This window comes from Nanorana parkeri, unplaced genomic scaffold (genome assembly GCF_000935625.1).
Source record: "Nanorana parkeri isolate BGI_ZX_2015 unplaced genomic scaffold, ASM93562v1 scaffold603, whole genome shotgun sequence".
Taxonomy (NCBI): Eukaryota; Metazoa; Chordata; class Amphibia; order Anura; family Dicroglossidae; genus Nanorana; species Nanorana parkeri.
In genome coordinates this window covers 832,257-850,666 of record NW_017306871.1, presented here as the reverse complement: position 1 = coordinate 850,666, position 18,410 = coordinate 832,257, and positions in this window count along the sequence as shown.

The following is an 18,410-nucleotide window of genomic DNA, read 5'->3' as shown; positions in this document are numbered from 1 at the left end:
AGTTTAGTCATCAACACGGTTGTAGATGAGTAACTTTTGATACCTGGGGTCTTGCAAATGGTGTATATGCAATGTAAGTTTTTTAGACAAAAAAATACTCCAGTCTTGCTTTATAAATGATGAACAATTCTCTGCTTAACTCCCTCAGGTTATTACCTGCACACATTAAAATCTTCAACAAAAGATATATCTGTACCATTATATTAAATTAATTGGTGACATCTTGACACTGTTGTAGTAAAGTTTCCACACTAATAAAGTAAGCCTTTCAAAACACAAATCACATTTTTAATTATTTGAAGAAAATTTTGCACTGTCAGTGAAAGAGAAGGGAGGTTGAAAAATTAAATCTCTGCTAGATGTAACAGTAATTAATTACATTTTGGAGAAAGGAATCCTTGAATAAGAATAACTTATGCCAAACAATGAACTGATTTATTATAAAGAAAGCAAAAGTTGTTTTCATGCAATATTGAAATTGTTAATAATTAATATTATACAGAAATATTTTTTTTTTAGTTTGTAGTGAGAACAGACTACAATGCTAATTATAGGAATTACAACAGTAATTATTAATGAGAAATTAAAAGTTAGTCCATCCAATATCCCTCATAAAAAGTTCTAAAAAAAATCTATTTCTGTAATTATGGAGTGCAACTATGTTGCTGTGTCTACGAAACGCTGTTCTGATCACTCTCTAGATACACAGATAATGCCCCCTATGGGCTACAGGTGCATGAGAAGCTGTCAAAATGCCACAACATAATATGAAGAAGTTGTTTTTTCTTTTTTTTTCAAAGAGCATCCAGTCCGTGTGCATGAGCATGTATCCTAAATACAGTTATGGATCTTTCTGTATGGATTTCCCAATGGTACATGCAAAAGTTACTTTTGTTAACAAAGTAAACACTTTGAAAGCTAATTAAGTGTGAGGGGACAAAAGCAGCAACAAATAGAATTTAGATGTGCAATGATGTCCCTGCACTACCTTAGAAAATCAAATTCATGAGTCAGGGTATATTGGTTTTAGCTAAGGGCACTGCCATAGGGTTGTTCAATTTTTTAACATACACAGAAATGCTAAATGTTTCATTTTTATTCACTCTTCAATCACACCTGCCACTTAAAACCACCCATTAAAAAAAAAACTTGCAGATTAAAATGTCCCTGATCTCCTCCTATTAGATATATCAGAATCATTAATATCTGCTGACCAAATATCTTTATAATACAGTAAATACCAACTTAATTATTATTTTTTCGGTAATTGAATATCCATCTGCAGGGAGTCTCCCCACCCAACCAGGAGACAGGAGCGCCGGGGGGAGGCAGTCCGAAAGCAAGGAAGCCAAGCATCCGTCCCAATCGTACCTATAGGGTTAGATTATATATTCCTGATCTCTATTCCAATAATTGCCAACACATCCATAAGTCCATAGTCCTAGGGAAATTGCCCTGAACAAACAAACTACCATCTCCATGATCAGGTCAAGGCCAGTTTCCACAAATTATAAATAATTCTGTATAACTTCACTTATTAAATATATATAACTGTTATTTTCAGGTCTATGCCTTCTATTTGCATTGTTTCTGTTCTTTCAATGTATCTAAAGTTAAAAGGAAATAATTTCTAGCCATCATGGAGATATGCTGTTTGATATTAGTTAAAAAGTTCAACTCTGTGTGTGAACTTGGAATAGACCCATATTGTAGTTAAATAGTACCTTGTTCTGGTGAAGCTCCTCGGACTGTCAGGGGCAATTCCTTCTCTCAGAACCTATTCTTAATCCTTAACCAAATCATAAAAACTCTAATGTTCACTGAAACCCTAGAAGCAAACAAGGTATTTTATAAGGGCCAGGGGGCATTTTACTTATATCAAATAACCAAGAATAGGTCACCTATAGCACACATTATATATGATTGCCCATACAGGCTGGACCCGATATGGGTTTACACAAATAAGCACAAATCACATATCTACACTACAACTAGCTACTGAGTGTGTCGTTTCCAGGTGATGTGCCTATCCAACTAATATGTTATTTATATAAATATGTATTATGCTCTTATATTATGCAATATGTAATTTATGCAAAAATATATAAATATATATTTTTTTGGGGCCCAATCATGTTATGTAAGCGAATTTTGAAATGAATTATATGTAGCCAATTTGAGGTTCTCAGGCTATAATACAATCATGTTATATACAATCTGGCCGATGCCTTTCACGATCCATCTGTGGGGATATTGTCTCTCTTCCACCCAGCTGGGAACACTTCGGGCCATTTCCCATCCATTATCTCAGATTGGGGAAAGTCTGCACCCAAGCACCGCCCCTTTGTATACGATCCAGAGGGGGTGGTGCTCCTACCGAAGGTATGGATCCCATGCCCTCCCTCACCTCGGCGGGGGGGAGGTGCTGGATCCTGCTGACCATCTGGAGGGGACGATGCTACTAATTGCGGTGCCGCCCCAACAGGCAGAGCAGCTGGCTGGGGAGGGGCCACGCCTATTCAGTGGAACTCCCACTCTCGGATGCGCTTATAAGGGCGCATGTGCAGACTACTGGCCCGTCCTATCTGCCCACGTTAGATGCCGTCAATGGGACGACATTGGGGTTGCATAGTGGGAGCATGGAGGGGGGACAGTTGGAGGTTCTGAGAGAAGGAATTGCCCCTGACAGTCCGAGGAGCTTCACCAGTACAAGGTACTATTTAACTACAATATGGGTCCATTCCAAGTTCACACACAGAGTTGAACTTTTTAACTAATATCAAACACCATATCTCCATGATGGCTAGAAATTATTTCCTTTTAACTTTAGATACATTGAAAGAACAGAAACAATGCAAATAGAAGGCATAGACCTGAAAATAACAGTTATATATATTTAATAAGTGAAGTTATACAGAATTATTTATAATTTGTGGAAACTGGCCTTGACCTGATCATGGAGATGGTAGTCTGTTTGTTCAGGGCAATTTCCCTAGCACTATGGGCTTATGGATGTGTTGGCAATTATTGGAATAGAGATCAGGAATATATAATCTAACCCTATAGGTACGATTGGGACGTATGCTTGGCTTCCTTGCTTTCAGACTGACTCCCCCCGGCGCTCCTGGTTGGGTGGGGAGACTCCCTGCAGATGGATATTCAATTACCGGAAAAATAATAATTAAGTTGGTATTTACTGCATTATAAAGATATATGGTCAGCAGATATTAATGATTCTGATATATCTAATATCATGTAGACTACTGCAAATTGATTCTCATACCCATACAAATACTATAGGTTAACCTCTCCAAATCTTCCTGACGAAGCCTCGGCGAAACGCGTTGAAGACTGGAGCAAGCACAGAATCATGGCTGAACTAATGATATATAGAACAATTATGTACAATTAATCATGCAAATAAGATATGAATACAATGAGGGCAATGACCAATATATGAATTTATAATCATGGTTTCTGTGTGGGTTCCAGGGAGGTTATTTATGGTGTATACATCTATTTATGGTTTTTTATATGGATGAATTTTAGCATATTTATATGTATAGACATTATGAATTGAGTATATTAAAAATGGAATTTTATTATATATATGAATCAATTGACTTTATTGTTGGATCAATTCCCTGCTATTCTCCAGTGGTCACCACAAAGCCCCTTTCTTTCTCTGTCCCCCTTTTTTTGATATATATTGCATATATAGGGGTGGTGTCCCAGTTTGTGTGATGGTTCCTCATTTTTGTATTACAACTTCTAATCCTTAAACCAAAGCCTAACACTTAGGGGTGTATTTATAAATCTTTTGTACGGTGAACAGCTCTGCAAATGAGATTTGCAGCACATTATGGGCACTTTCGGTTGTTCACTCGGCTGCCCTCGGCAGCTTAGTGAATAGACCCGTATATGGGGCAGAGGAGCATTGGAAATGATTATGCTCCTCGGTTCCATCTAGTGGCCATAATGAACTGAGAATCTTGTTCACAGAGCTGTTCGCTATGTGAATGGTTTATTTATATGTTGATTTACTAGAGGCAAATAGGTTGTTTACTTTGCAAGGAAATTAGCACTTTGCAAGATACTTTTTCTTTAGCGTATTGATTGAGGTGAAGCTCTGCTAACTTCCATCATCGAATCATGTGCAAGCAAAAAATACAGTGTTGTTGTATTTTCCTTTCTCCTCTCTTTCCTTGGGTATTCTTTGTAAAGGGAATTTTCACAATTGACTAAGCTAACAGAAAAGTCCCTTGCAAATTGAAAATGGCAATGGCAAAGTGAACAGCCTATCTGCCTTTAATAAATCAACCACAATGTTCAATACATTTTGCTGCAAATGGTGGGAGGGGTGCTAATGTCTGGCCAAAAGCAAGCTAACATTTGTGCATTATTAAACTATTTGTGCATTTACTATATAGTTTCCATCCATGTCTTCATGCTTACATAACTTGTGCAACATTCTTGGAGGCATATCCCAAGCAACTCCTGTGGACAAGCACTTGGCCACACCCCTCTCACCTTCAGTGCTTCCTCACTGGCTCATGAGCCTGCCAATTATAATTATAGGTCATCATGGAGATACAACATCTCTTTAAACTGTCCATTAGTTGTTCTAAATATTTGTTGTATTAAAATATCTATTGTTATATAGTTGTGGAGAAGGCTCATTATTGTCCAATTCTATTTATTATCTTATTTTCATGGTATTATAATTTTCTACACTAGACAGCAGAAAACATATTAGCGTGACAGGTACACTCTCTCCAGCAAATGTTAGACTGACTCCAAATTGATACAATAAATCTTATTTTGGTTATGGCATCATATTTCACTCATAAAGATACTGCATGACTATCCATACATGTATTCATTAAAGTGACTGCATCACAGATGAATCCTGCATTATTTACTGCATGATGGCACCCTGCAAAATGAAGCTGAAATTCATGTAGATTATAAAAGGAGATTTAACAACTTAGGCTTTTCCACCATGTATAATTGATAGAGGCTGTAAATGTTCTTGTCGTGCACCAGAGTTGAGGCATTTGTTAGACTGTGCACAAAGTCTCATCTATTTGGCATTCTTGTTGAAGCCGTAGATTAAGCCATTTGTTATCCATCCATTTGCCCTGAGCGGGTGTGACTTTTGACACCTCAGGTCTTTAGGAAGAGACTATCAGGATGTTGATGAATGCATGCTTTAATCTATTACGCAGTAGGTAACCTTCTATTGATTGACAGCAACTACTTAAATTATTTTATTCTTCGTAAACACACTGAAATCAAATTATTTATTGAACTGATTACCAAGTGACTGTTGTCAATTATAACATCACAAATCTATCACATGGCTGGAAGACAAATGCATGGCAAAGCTTAAAGTACATCTAAGCCCAAAAAACAAAATTATGTCTACGCATTTTTCTCCACTGAATCTATGGGGGAAGCCATGGTTGTCACATAGTCTGGACACCAGACATGTCTACCTTTGTTCAACTTCATTATATGTTGGATTGTTGTTTACACAGTAAAGATAAGGATGTTTGTAATTTATTTTAAACTCACAGGAAGTGAAAAGGATACAGCATTTTTGGCAAGATGAAAAGGTATTTGCATGTACTTACTAAAAATCTTCTTAGCCCTAAAAATGCAGCCACCACATTTAATAAACAGTAAGGTTAAATATATTTAGTATTTCTATAGTTAGATTAGTTAGATTACATTTAATTTTGTAGTATCTGGAAACCTATTCAGCATAGCAGGTAGCACAAGGTGCTTGCTTGCTTATACCTGTCAATGTGTCCAAAGAGCATTTTTTGCCCTGTTTCCCCAATGCATACATCCTGGAGTCCTCAGACTCATTGCTCTAGCACCCCTCAATTTACTGTGGGGGTCACACCAGCCAACAGAGAGGTTGTAGCCCAGGCACACACATAATAGGAAGCCCATGCAGAGAGAAATACAAAGCTTGTTATGGCTGACTTAGTTTTCAAGAGTGCAGAGCTTTACATGTCCGTAATGTATAAAGTATTACAGCTCAAAATCCCCAAAACTGTTAGGAAAGAACATTAAAATACTAGATGTCTGACACCAGCTACCAGAGAAAATTATCAAAAACAAATGTACCTGGAAAAACACAGAAAATTAGTCATACCTTCAGCACCTAATAATAACATCAAACATCCAACTAAGCATTTGTCTTATTCATGGACATTTCTGAAGGACAAAACTAATCCTAAATATGTATGATATTTTAATTGATAAAAGCAGCTAAAGTGTAATTAGTTTTATTTTTCACTGCAATCAGAAAAACCTAGTTGGATCTCTGCGGGATGATCACAGAAGCATACATTTGTGGCAACATGTTGGGTAAGTCACAATCATTTTGCTTTAATTATGTGTAGTGACGACACTAAGAAAATGTCTTCTCTAATCTGCATGATTTTTTTCCTGCCTGATTCCATAAAAAAAAAAAACAATGTTTGTCCACAGTTCTGCTACTTATCTATGGATATTCATATAAAAAATGATTTAAAAAATCTCATATATGTTGAAGAAAATGTCTAGACATCGATTAATATGCCCTTGAAGCTTCATCTACAGTCCGTCTTTCTTCAGCTCATACTGGGAAATAAATAGAGCATATGTTATTGAAGAGAAAATGGCTTTGAATTCATAGAAATGTATAAAAGATGCCAAAAAGTAAAGAAATTGTATATTAAGAAAAAGGATGCTCATTTTATTCATCCTCTAGTTGCCATGCAACATGGCCTTTCGGAGGCAAAATGGTGGATGAAGTGGCTAAGCTATAACAATGGAAATCTGGCTAAGGCATCAGAATATGAAATGAATCATTTTAGACTGAGATGAAAATGATGAAATCATTGACTATAAAGGTGTTTGAAAGATTCAATTAGATTTCTAGTGTCTCACAAATATTTTCAAACCTTTTTTTTTTACTTAATTGCACCCACATCCTACCTGGTAATTAGCAGGCCTGCAACTGGAATATGGAAATCTCTAAAAATATTTGTATCCATGGCGGCTATTTGAGGGCTGGTATGGCCTGTTTAGCATAAAAACTGACAATACACACAGCAATTCTAAAGCAAGTGGAACCACAACAAACTTTTGAACACAAACTAACTGAGCAATGCAACCTACCAACAACAGTTTTGAGTGTTAAAATTGTCTGAAAATCCCAGCCACTGTCAACATGGTTCCAAGACATCTGTCCAAAAATGTCATCCCATTGCTGCCTGTATAGCACATACTGAATCTGCCGTATGTTGACAATAGCATCAGTGTCCATAATGAAACATATTTTTTCATGCGTTTATTAAAGTGAGCCTTTGCTTTGCTCATGAAGAGCAAAACAATGGGTTCAATTTTATTCAGCTATCTGCAGCAGAATATACTTACCTTACTTTTGCTCCCCTGATGCTCCATTTAGCTATAGGGAGCAAAACGTCTGCTACAAGTCGTAGCTTACACAGGGCTATGGATACAGCTATGTGACAGTGCTGACTGGGCTAATGCTGCCAGATGGAGTGAGTCACATGTTCCTCTATGCCCGCAAGCACTGGGTATTTTCTTTGGGTCCCTGCTGGACAGCAGGAGAGTGAACAAAACTTAAGTATGTATGTGGTAAGTATGCTGGGAGGGGTGGGGCACTAAGGCAAATATGTTGCTTTCTCCACATGGTTTACTTTAAGGTCTTCAAACCATAGGCAGACTTCATGGGGTAATAAATATTTCTACAGAAATTCCTAATATATTTTATATTTCAGTCATCACTAGGCACTTAAAGTGCAGACATATTTTGTGAATATTTAAGGTGGTCACTTTGGCTTTTTACTGGGAGCTGAAGCTAAATTACTTGTCAACAATTTAGGTAGTGATTACTTGTGCGGTGTCCCGAACATTAACCATACTGACAAATGAGACATTTAACTGATAACAATGGTTGTACAGCAGATTGCCAGGCAACATAGGTTTAATCTCTTCAATGTCTCGATAGTCTCTGGCTAAAGATTCCAGAGCATCACGAGCCTGACCTGCTAAGAGTAGATAGATAGATAATAAATTAGATACTAAAAAGCCTTAACAAGAATGCCAAAGATGTCAGACTTTTCTGGTCAACTTTAAAAAGATAGTCAGGTGAACTGCTTAACAGACTATTATATACCGAAAGAGAAAAAAATACATTATGCTATGCATTATATGAGAGCTTCCTCTAATATACACATGTGTACGCATAAAAGTTTCCACACCAGAAAGCTTAAGATAGTGGACTTTGCTGTAAAGAATTATGTAGAATTTTTTCCCTACATGAACTGCCACTGCATGAAAACTACTGGACAAAAAAAAATGTCTCCACCACGTTGCCACCTTAGTTTTATATGTTACCATTCTGCTACTTATAGATTTAAGATCCTCATATGAATATCTGGAATTTAAACTGCATATACAAATTAAGTAATTTGGCTATAGTGATACTTTACAGTAATCCTTACAGTTTAAACTATAATGAAAATCAGATGTGTTTGTATGCTTGAATGTACTTAATGATGTCTTCTTGAGCACTTGAACCACCAAGCTTTGGGTGCTCTAGTTTTTCCCTCCTTATACATCCACTGCCTACCTATTAATCCTAAGCTTTAATAGGCAGGATTGTTAACCAATAGTTAAGTACAGGATGGGGCAGCCCAGGCCTCAACTTTGCTTTCCAAAGTTTGTATTTGCATTTTAGAGGGAGTTCAGCAGACATCAGTCCTGTGTATTGAAACGTGTTAGGTAGGGGAGGTGATGTCATGCCCTGGCTCTGAGGTTTTCTGATATTATGACTGGCTGAGCTTTTGATGCTGTGAGATTTTACATAATGCTTAGCATTGTACTGTTTGGTTGTTAATTGTATAATGTTACTGAGCTATTGGGGTCACTTCAAACATCTTATAGTCCTCTTATTCAGTAAGGCTACAAAGATGTATGAACCCTTAACATAATACTTCATAGAAGAGAAAAGTCCAGGGGTAAAGAGTACCCAAACCTGAACTCTTAGTTTCGGAGGATGTAGCAGATGATCGCTTATCAGCTTCCTAATATGATTACTAATAATGTAGATAACCATGTAATGTAGCTGTGTCATTCAGCAGGACTAAAAAACATATTTCTTGTCTTTATGCCTGGCAGTATGATTTCATAGTGAATGGAGGCTCCATTCATACCCATGTCATATAAAGTGCACAATTATGGTTCATGGCTTGTCATTAACAGATTGACAGATAATACATCATAGATCTCAGTTAAAGCAAAAGTGCAGTTTTTCATCTCACAGCATGGGAGTGTTTTGAGAAACATGCATCACTCCAATGACAGCAGAGTCAACAGATTCTAAGATTCAAACTCATGAAATATGCGCTTAGCCACAGATGACTTTCTTCCAAGAATGTTTGCTGCATAGTGTCATGCTGGTCATCTGGTTTACAGAAAAGTCATATATTCATGGATTCTAATCCTAATGGATCCATACTTGTTCCGGCTCAGTGCTTACTAAGTACTGAACCCAGGGGATCAAGAAGGAGGCCAGTTGACATGCATTTTAAGAGGTAGGTTGGCAATAGCAGGACACATAATTCTGCCAGAGGTTCCCTTTAAAGCAGGAGTATCAAACTCAATTTAATCGTGAGCTGCATCAACATTATGGTTGCCCTCAAAGGGCCTGTAAGACTATATAAATGTATCTAATCTTTATAATAATTGCCTCTGCATTCGATTATCACTCATTTTAGTAATAACTTAATACCTAGATCTGAAAGTAGAAGTCTAGGAAATGGCCTGGTGGGCCGGATTCGGCCCCTGGGCCTTGAGTTTGACACATGTGCTTTAAAGTGTTCAGTCAAAGTCCAGACATTTTTTTTTTAGTTTGGATAGAGTCAGAAAGGATCTGTTAGAGAAAATTCCCCTCACTTCCTGTCATGGTGATAACGGATTCAACAGACAGGAAGTGAAGGAAAATCATGACAGCCACGTAGACAGCAATACAAAGTTTACAGATTTTGTTAGGCAACCTTAACATGATTTGCAAATTTGGCTTGTCTTTTTAAAGTGTATGCAAACCTTAACCACAAACTTCTTTTATTTACTCCCATTTGGTTTGTTTAATAAGCAATTGAAAGCATTTTGTTATAAGTGTAAAAAAAACAATGGATCCCGATGAATCCTGTGAAGTGATAACTTTCCGAGCTTTCTGTCTGTGCTGCATTTTTAACATATTTTTCATCTCCCCTAATGTTATGGAGATGAGGAGAGTAGAAAGTGTCCTACAGTTCCAGTACACGTCCTATCCTGGGAATGCTGCTTCTTCATACATACAGTAGCGTGAATGACCATTGAGAAGAAAGTGTGATCATAAAGGTAAAAAAAGCCTGAGAAGGAAAACTAATGCAGCAACCATATCTATGACTGGTAAGCTTAAATATGTTACTTTTTGTTCTTAGGTATAGATATGCTCTTGGGATCACTAGAAATCCATTTCCTATGCTGGCATCCAAAAGAAGCCAAGAACAACCTCACAGCAGATCTAAACAGAAGATTTCAATAGTTTTACTTGACGTTATTTTAGCTGAGAGCTATATTTCTGTGAGGGAAACAAAAAATATGGAGGTTACCAACAGAATGTATTACACTGTTTGATGATCACATAATCCAGCCCTTTAACCTATTCTTAAACCCCTTAGATTGAGCACAGAGGTGGTGAGGAGGGCATTCACTATTATACCATAGAACACTTTCAAAACGTTCTTCTGTAGACACAGTTAAAGAAGTCAAAAGATACATTTTCATCTTTTATATAATGCTAAAAGTGTCTCTGTTTGATCCTTTAGAATGATGTGGACTAAATGTGCTCACCGATTACACTCGTTAAATGCTGGGGTAATTGGAAGCTCCACAAACTATACAGGGCCCCTGGGAGTACAAAATTATGAGAGTTTTTTTTAAACCATTTAATGGACCTACAAATGAATTATTTGTGGAATCCAAAAACAGCTTTGACAACCTCACAGATCTCTTGATCGTATTTACAGAGCTCCGAATTTTCAAAACCTTAGAGAGCTTGTGTTCATGTATAAACATGACCTGCGCGCTTCTACACCATCACTTGTCTATAATTTCATCCACAATGAATTCTCTTAATGGACAATGAAATGAATAGCTATTATCAAGCAATGAAGTCATCCACACTGTAGCAAATGCCGGAGCTAATGACACATAATGGGAGCACCGTGTTTATCGATAAAGGGCTACATTTATAAAAATTAGTGCAAAAGAAAATGTGAAAGTTGTCCGAAGCAGCCCATCTGATAATTTCATATATTTAATGTTCAAAAAATAGGCAACACTAGTGTCCTTAATGAGCATGTTTTTAAACAAACATGCTCACATTCCCTCATTTATACCCATTATCCCTGGAATTCCATAAAATCTCTAGTCAGGGGCTGGTTGAAACTGTAATTTAGTGCAGTCAGACTAGGTTACCATGCATCTTAAATACTACAGTAAATTAAATCATCCAATCAGATGCTTGCTGTTTTTTCTTTTTTAACCATCCGATGTAAAATGAAGCTTATAGGTCTACATTAACCAAAGGCTGGCTGTATAGTGTGACACTTTCACAGATGTGGCCAATGTTACTTGTGAACACTGCATAGTGCTAGGGATGCAGTGTAACCATTCTCAAGTATTAGAATGTAAACACATGTTTAGGAAATGTGACCAACAGCCCTATTCATATGTTTGTAACACCTTCCTACAGGAGTTTGCATATTCTGGTCAACAAGAAAAGAGGAGAAAGTAAAAATATGGTTTTAAGAAGACCTTTCTCGTAAATGCTTTAACGTTCCGCAACAGCTGAAGAGCTAGAGTTGGCCACCCCTGGAGCAGATAAATTACTTTTTAAGGCTGTTGCTGCTTTACTGGTCAATCACAGAGCCAGGGAGGTGACCTGGCTAAATTCTTAAACTGCAGTAGAAAAAAGTCAAGTCACCAACCTGGCTCTCCTGCCTGGCAGAAATGTGTAAATATCAGGAGTGGACAGACCAAAATACAAACCCTTGTGCAGGTTAAATAGCTCCAAACTATGCATTGTAACTGAATATGTAGCTGTTTGTCTGCAGTTCCACATTTAGCCCAAGTTCACACTTGGGCGATCTGTGACTGCGCAAGAATCGTACATGAGACTGTGCGGATGGCCACGTGGTCATGGACCGCTGATTGTGCTGGTGCTGCCATTATTTTCTAATGGCACCCAGTCGCCCCGTGCAGATCACACTGTTTCCATAAATCCACCCGTGCAATCTTGCACGATCGCGGTTGAAAGAATCGTGCGGTGGTGTCACAAAAAAAGGTACATGTACCCTTTATTCAGTATGTAACCCCATTTAAATTAATGGGCCCACGTGGCAACCACTGTGAGCAACCGCACACAATTGCCCAAGTCTGCACCAGCCCTAAAACCAGCTCACACATATGAGGGTTTTGCAGCATTCAGCATAACCACAGGATTTACCCGCATCTTGTGGTCACGTGCTTATCTTAAATTTGCTGCACTTTGCGCATTTTTCTAATAATGTTTGCATTTACTGGGTGTTGAATCCCATAACTGCAGATTGAACTGTAAGCATGTATTGTCAGCCCAGCCAAGTAGACCAGTGCTTTTGTTGTTTAAATGGCATGACACGTGACTAGGTGGGAGTACACATAACCTTTTAAATTCCATTAAAAGAAATAAAAATACATAAAAGTATTTCAATCTACAGTAATGGTACAATCAATGCTGGACATTAGGGCTTAGAGAAAAAAAAAACATGCTGTTGCCATAACAACAAATCAGGTTTCTTATTTATATCTCTACACAAATGAAAAAAAGAGCCCTATTCAATAAAGAGTTCTTATTCCCAACGTGTATTTAACCTATGATAATGAACTGCTCTTATTTGCTCCGTTTTGGTTTGTTAAATATAACATTGAGGGCATGTTGTTAAATTTGTTTAAAAAGCCCAAAAAATACACGTTGATCCTATGTGCAATTCAGACATGTCCTGCTTCCCGGGCACTCTGCCTATGTTTTCTCAATGAGACTAATCAGCCCTTCCAGTTCTTTATTTGGACTACAGCTCAAGCCCACCACCCCCTGTGTTAAGAGGGAGATTTATTCTGTACTTCAGCAAAAGACAACTGAGCAGGGCTTACACTCCTCCTTGCAATTTCAGGGCAGCAAAGGCACTGTGTTGATAACAGGTATTTTGGCAACCGTAGATCTGTACTTGTAAGCTCTTTAAAAGGATGGATCATGGGGGGTATGCATGTATTTCAGAGATGCACTGCAAATGGGTTTTTTTTTGCTCTGACATACACTTCAAGTGCATTAACCCATAACAGCCAAACAGAATATATCTTGTACTTGAGCAGAGTGAACTGTAATTGCTTGGTATGGGTTACTGCAGCACTCTTAATTGAATACAGCCGAAGGTATCTGATTGGCTGAATCTAATTTTCTGCTCCACTTTTCATAGATCAGCCACACTGTCTCCCTACTGTAGCAGCAACATTTATATCCATTTGCATGGGGGGGGGGGCATGCATGTCCAGAACTGGTTCAGCGATTTGCCAATTCTTAAAAGTTCCTCTTGCTAATCTTTATTGCCTTGTCTATTGTAAATTTGTCAGCACGGTAACAAACATTTATACAGAAAGATCAAATTCATCGTAAAAGAGCATATTAATCTTCTATCACTGCATATTTTAAAATCGCATGAAATGAGGAGAAACTAATGTACTTTTTTTTCTATTTAAGAGAATGGATTAAAAAAAAAAAAAACAGGCAGGAGAAATAACCAAAGCATTTTACTTCCTTTTCACCTGCTAATGTGCACTAGCAGGAGGCTTCACTATTGATTTAAATTGCTTCCCATGTATTTGCTTTTAAAGTTGATTAATCCAGTCTTTTAATATATGTGCAATGGACATTTTACTTAGAAAAATTGCATGGCTCCAGCGTGTTTGTCCCTGGGGCCACTCTAAAAATGAGAAAAGGATCTCCGAGGTCGTTTCCTTCATCAAATGAAAATAAAACAGAAACATTGTTAACTGGTAAAATATGCTTCTCTAAAAAGGGCTTTGATCCTAGTCTATCTGCTAAAGTGAAATCTGAAGTGCTTCAAGGCAGTGTGTGTGCAGAGCGACAGTGAACCATGGAGTTCCGCACCATGCACTGCCTGAACCTTTCTGTACATTCAGAGGCTGATTGCTGTTGAGAGGCCTGAGATATTTACCCAGATATATAAATAAACAAATAAATGAAGAAAAAACGGTGATGTGGTTTGAGTGCCTGCATCTCCATCAACCAACATATGTTAGCATAAACATTGCATACATGTTTCTTTGGAAATACAGTATCTACGGAATATACTAAATATTGAATCATTGGTAATTATTTTTTTATAGGAAATGTCCATGAACTATAGATGTTGCATATTTGTTTGCCGAAGCAAACTGAAACATACAGTGGGAGATTTGTTTTTAAATTGGAGCAGACAGATTCTGAAGCAGTTGCCCATAGTAACCAACAGTGGAGCCACAACGGGGGTGCAGGGAGTGCGTACCAATAAGGTGACCGTGCATGCGCGATGATGTCATGGCGAGGTGTCGCAGTGATGATAGCGAGGTGACACCCGACCTCGGGACGCCGCTGGTAACCAATCAGCTTCTATCTTCAGTTTGTCCAGTTAAGCTCTGAAAATAAAAGATAGAAGCTGACGAGTTGTCATGGACAGCCACTCCAGATACTGTCTGCTCCAATATTGTTAAATTCCACCCAGTATTTCTTACAGAACACCATTGTATTTTACGATCACTGTGCTAGGCCAGGTTTTGTAAGGGTGAATGGTAAATTTACCATTGCAGAGGTCCCAACAACTGGCCACGACGGTGCGAGGAACTTACAAGTAGGGAAGGAGTGCCTTATATTCAGCATTGGTGTAACAAAAGAAGTGGGTTCTGGGTTTAAAGCTTGGGCTTGCTGTGATGTAGAAACAAAGTGGAACTAAGAAAAATAATAAGATGGTGGGATCAGAGATGCACCAGAGGAACCCCAGTGTAGCAGAGTATAGGATCAACCATGATTGCTAGTTGTCAATCTACAACTTTTCCATCAAAACGTGCCAGATGACTTTCTACAAAATATGAACAGTTAAGAATGTTCAATCCTAAATTGAATGTTTAATGGGGTAAAGCTTCTCATGTGTCACCTGTGAGCTTTGTTTTTTCTACCAATGCATACACAGTGTATTATTTTTCATCTAACAGATGTGATAAAGGTCCCTGACTAAACATGGCTCTGTAACTATAGAAAAATCTATAATGCTGTAAAGAATGTTCACCTATATTTACTTGTTCAAATCTTATTTCTTGACAATTCATCTCTCTATTAACAAAATAGAGTTTCCTGTTAAGAAGGCTTCATATCTATAATGTTGCATTTAGAAGAGAAAAACCACAGCACTTATTATACAACCAAAGCATTTAATTTTAATCATCTTGAACTGGTAGATACTTCCTGGAGGGAATTTTAGCTTTCAGGGCAAGAAGCACTCTGGAACTGAGTCATCATATAGAACCATCAAGCTCCTACCTCCCTAAGGCCTGTCAAAATGATCAAGTTGATATTACCTTTAGTCTAAAACACTTGAATGATGGACAGCCAAGAGACATTATATTACACTGTGCACCAGTACATATTTACAGAGTTGTCTATAATGCCAAAATACAATGAGAGAGGGCCTGGGAGAAAAAGACAATGGAGTAGAAATACCGTGCTGTTATAGTTGGAAAGAAAGAATATATCAGAGAAGCAGGTCACCTTACCAATGCTGTAAAACAACTGCCAGAAACACTCAGCACATTGTGACATTCCAAGGTATTCAATGTGTGAATTCTATGCACTAGAGATAATCAATTTATATTGCTTTTTCAGTGAAGACACCAAAATTGCACAGGAATTCCAATAATATGAGACAGCCTCTAGCATATCACAATTCACGCACAATGTATAGACAGAAAAACCTTAAAACCTATTAGAACTTAGCTTTCAATGTTTTAGGGCACACACATTGGTTAGCTTCTAAAAGTAGTTTAGCAAACTCACAGAGTGTGCGCTGTAATGACACCAATGATGGACAAATAACTCTTGTAAATGATGCTGAGATTTTTCGGTTCCCAGGACATGACTTCAAACTTGCTGTTCTGCTTGTAATAATAATTCAGAAGAACACAAGCAGAAACCCTGGGTATCTATCTATCTATCTATCTATCTATCTATCTATCTATCTATCTATCTATCTATCTATCTATCTATCTATCTATCAATCTATCTATCGAAATTCTATAATAGAGGATGTCCCCTATATGAGCCCTGATAAGCAATTAATATACTTCCATAGTAGGATAGTACCTAATAAGGATTTTAACTATTCCCTCATTAGGTCAATTACATCACATAGGGTAAATATTCTTTCCTTATAAGCCACTGCAACATTTGAGGTGGTATCTCTAGTAAGAGAGACCACATGCTTTTTTTGAGCATGGGCTTTACCTATGTGGATTTCTATGACTAGTGAACTGGTAAGTGATGCTTTTTATCAGTTCATTTTTATGCTGGGCCGGCCAAATACTTCACAGCAGAGGAAGAAATGTACTATACTACACTAAAACAACCATACAGAGAATTACCTATTATTTACTCTTCTCTAGTTGGATTATGTGAAGGAGAACTAAATTCCTTACCGAAGAGACTATTCAGTAAAAATAAAAGCCTCTTAGAGGACCACCAATCCCCTACCCCTGTCCCATCTCATCTTTTACATTCTACTCTGAGATTCCATCCCTTTGTGAGTAAAACCCTGTTTAATCTCTGTGTTGAATGGTGTTGGAGATTACGCAGGGTTGATACTGTCACCACCTTCTCTTATGCATAGGCCTGGCATTTGACCTCTTAGGTCCAAACACTGCATCCTGGGAGGAGGTCACATACTCTGCCCCTCCATACCCAGAAGCAATAGACTTTTGGACATTTGCGATAAACCAAGGAGACGCTGGGGAAAATAAATATAGGTGACAGAATATCAATGAACAGCCCTACATTCACGCTCTTTGGCGGCCTTCCAGCCTGGCAGTGAGCTTACATTTTTGCACTGACAGGAAGAGAATTTAATTGAATAACAGCACATACTTATCCTTGAGAGTTAAGGCTGCACTATTACACCAACTCACCGCATACCTGTACTTTGTTTATTCAGGTCAAATTAATAGGCTTGCTTGAACTCAGCCCCTCCACTGCTTATACTTTGCTTCTCTGTGTTTCTTTGTATCACAATCAAGCGGCTATGGTGGCCTTGGACGGCAGCTGCGGAACTAATTTAGTAGGCTGTATGGGATTCGGTCAGTCAGGCGACTTCCTACACACTCAGTGCGCTAGGAAGTCGTTCCACATCATGTATCCCAGCCTTAGCTCAAGGAAAGTTACTATAGTGATGGGGGTCTGATGGGACTGTAGTATGACCCAGCCGGAGGAGCTATAGATTGGTATCACTGCACACACAACCCCGAATTGTATTGGCTGCCTCTAACACCCAGTGCATCCGGGCAATACTGTGAAATATGGACTACTGATAATGCTCTTTATACCCAATTAACAACAGCTGTGTGGAATTGACGTAAGTAGATAGGCATATAGCGTAGGCATGTAATCTTTAGCAGTATCTCTCAATACACTTCATTTGGCATGTAACCTTCCAGTAGTAATTACACAGGCATCTAACTTCAACATGTACTTATCAGCAGTAGTACCAGGCAACTGACAGGTAGTTCAATATAGAGCTAGAGCCCAGATACTTGCGGTTCAGCTGTTCAAGCTGTGGGGATCAGTCTCTTTCCTTTGTGGCTGAGAGGAGCTGTAGCGAGGAGATGTGCCAGCAAGTGCTGCGATCTAGACAGGGTGTGGGAGCCGGACTGGTTCAGTGGAGACAGTGGAGGCAATTCGCTCGACGTTCCACATTGACTGAACGCCGAGTGATTGCCTTCACTGGGTTTATAAGAACCACGCCGAGCCCAGGGGGCGGAGCCCCGCGTGACGTCGCGGCCGGAGCGCCGCGTGACGTCACGGCCGGAGCGCCGCGGCGCCGGAGCGGCCGGGGGTGCCGAGGACGAGCCTGACACACCTGCTGGGTGTGTACACACTACAAAGGTGTCTATATTCCACCAATAGATCATGCTGGGAGGGAACACACTACAGAGGTGTATACTTGTTCGTGGCGTGTTTATAAGGTTAGTAAATCAACCCC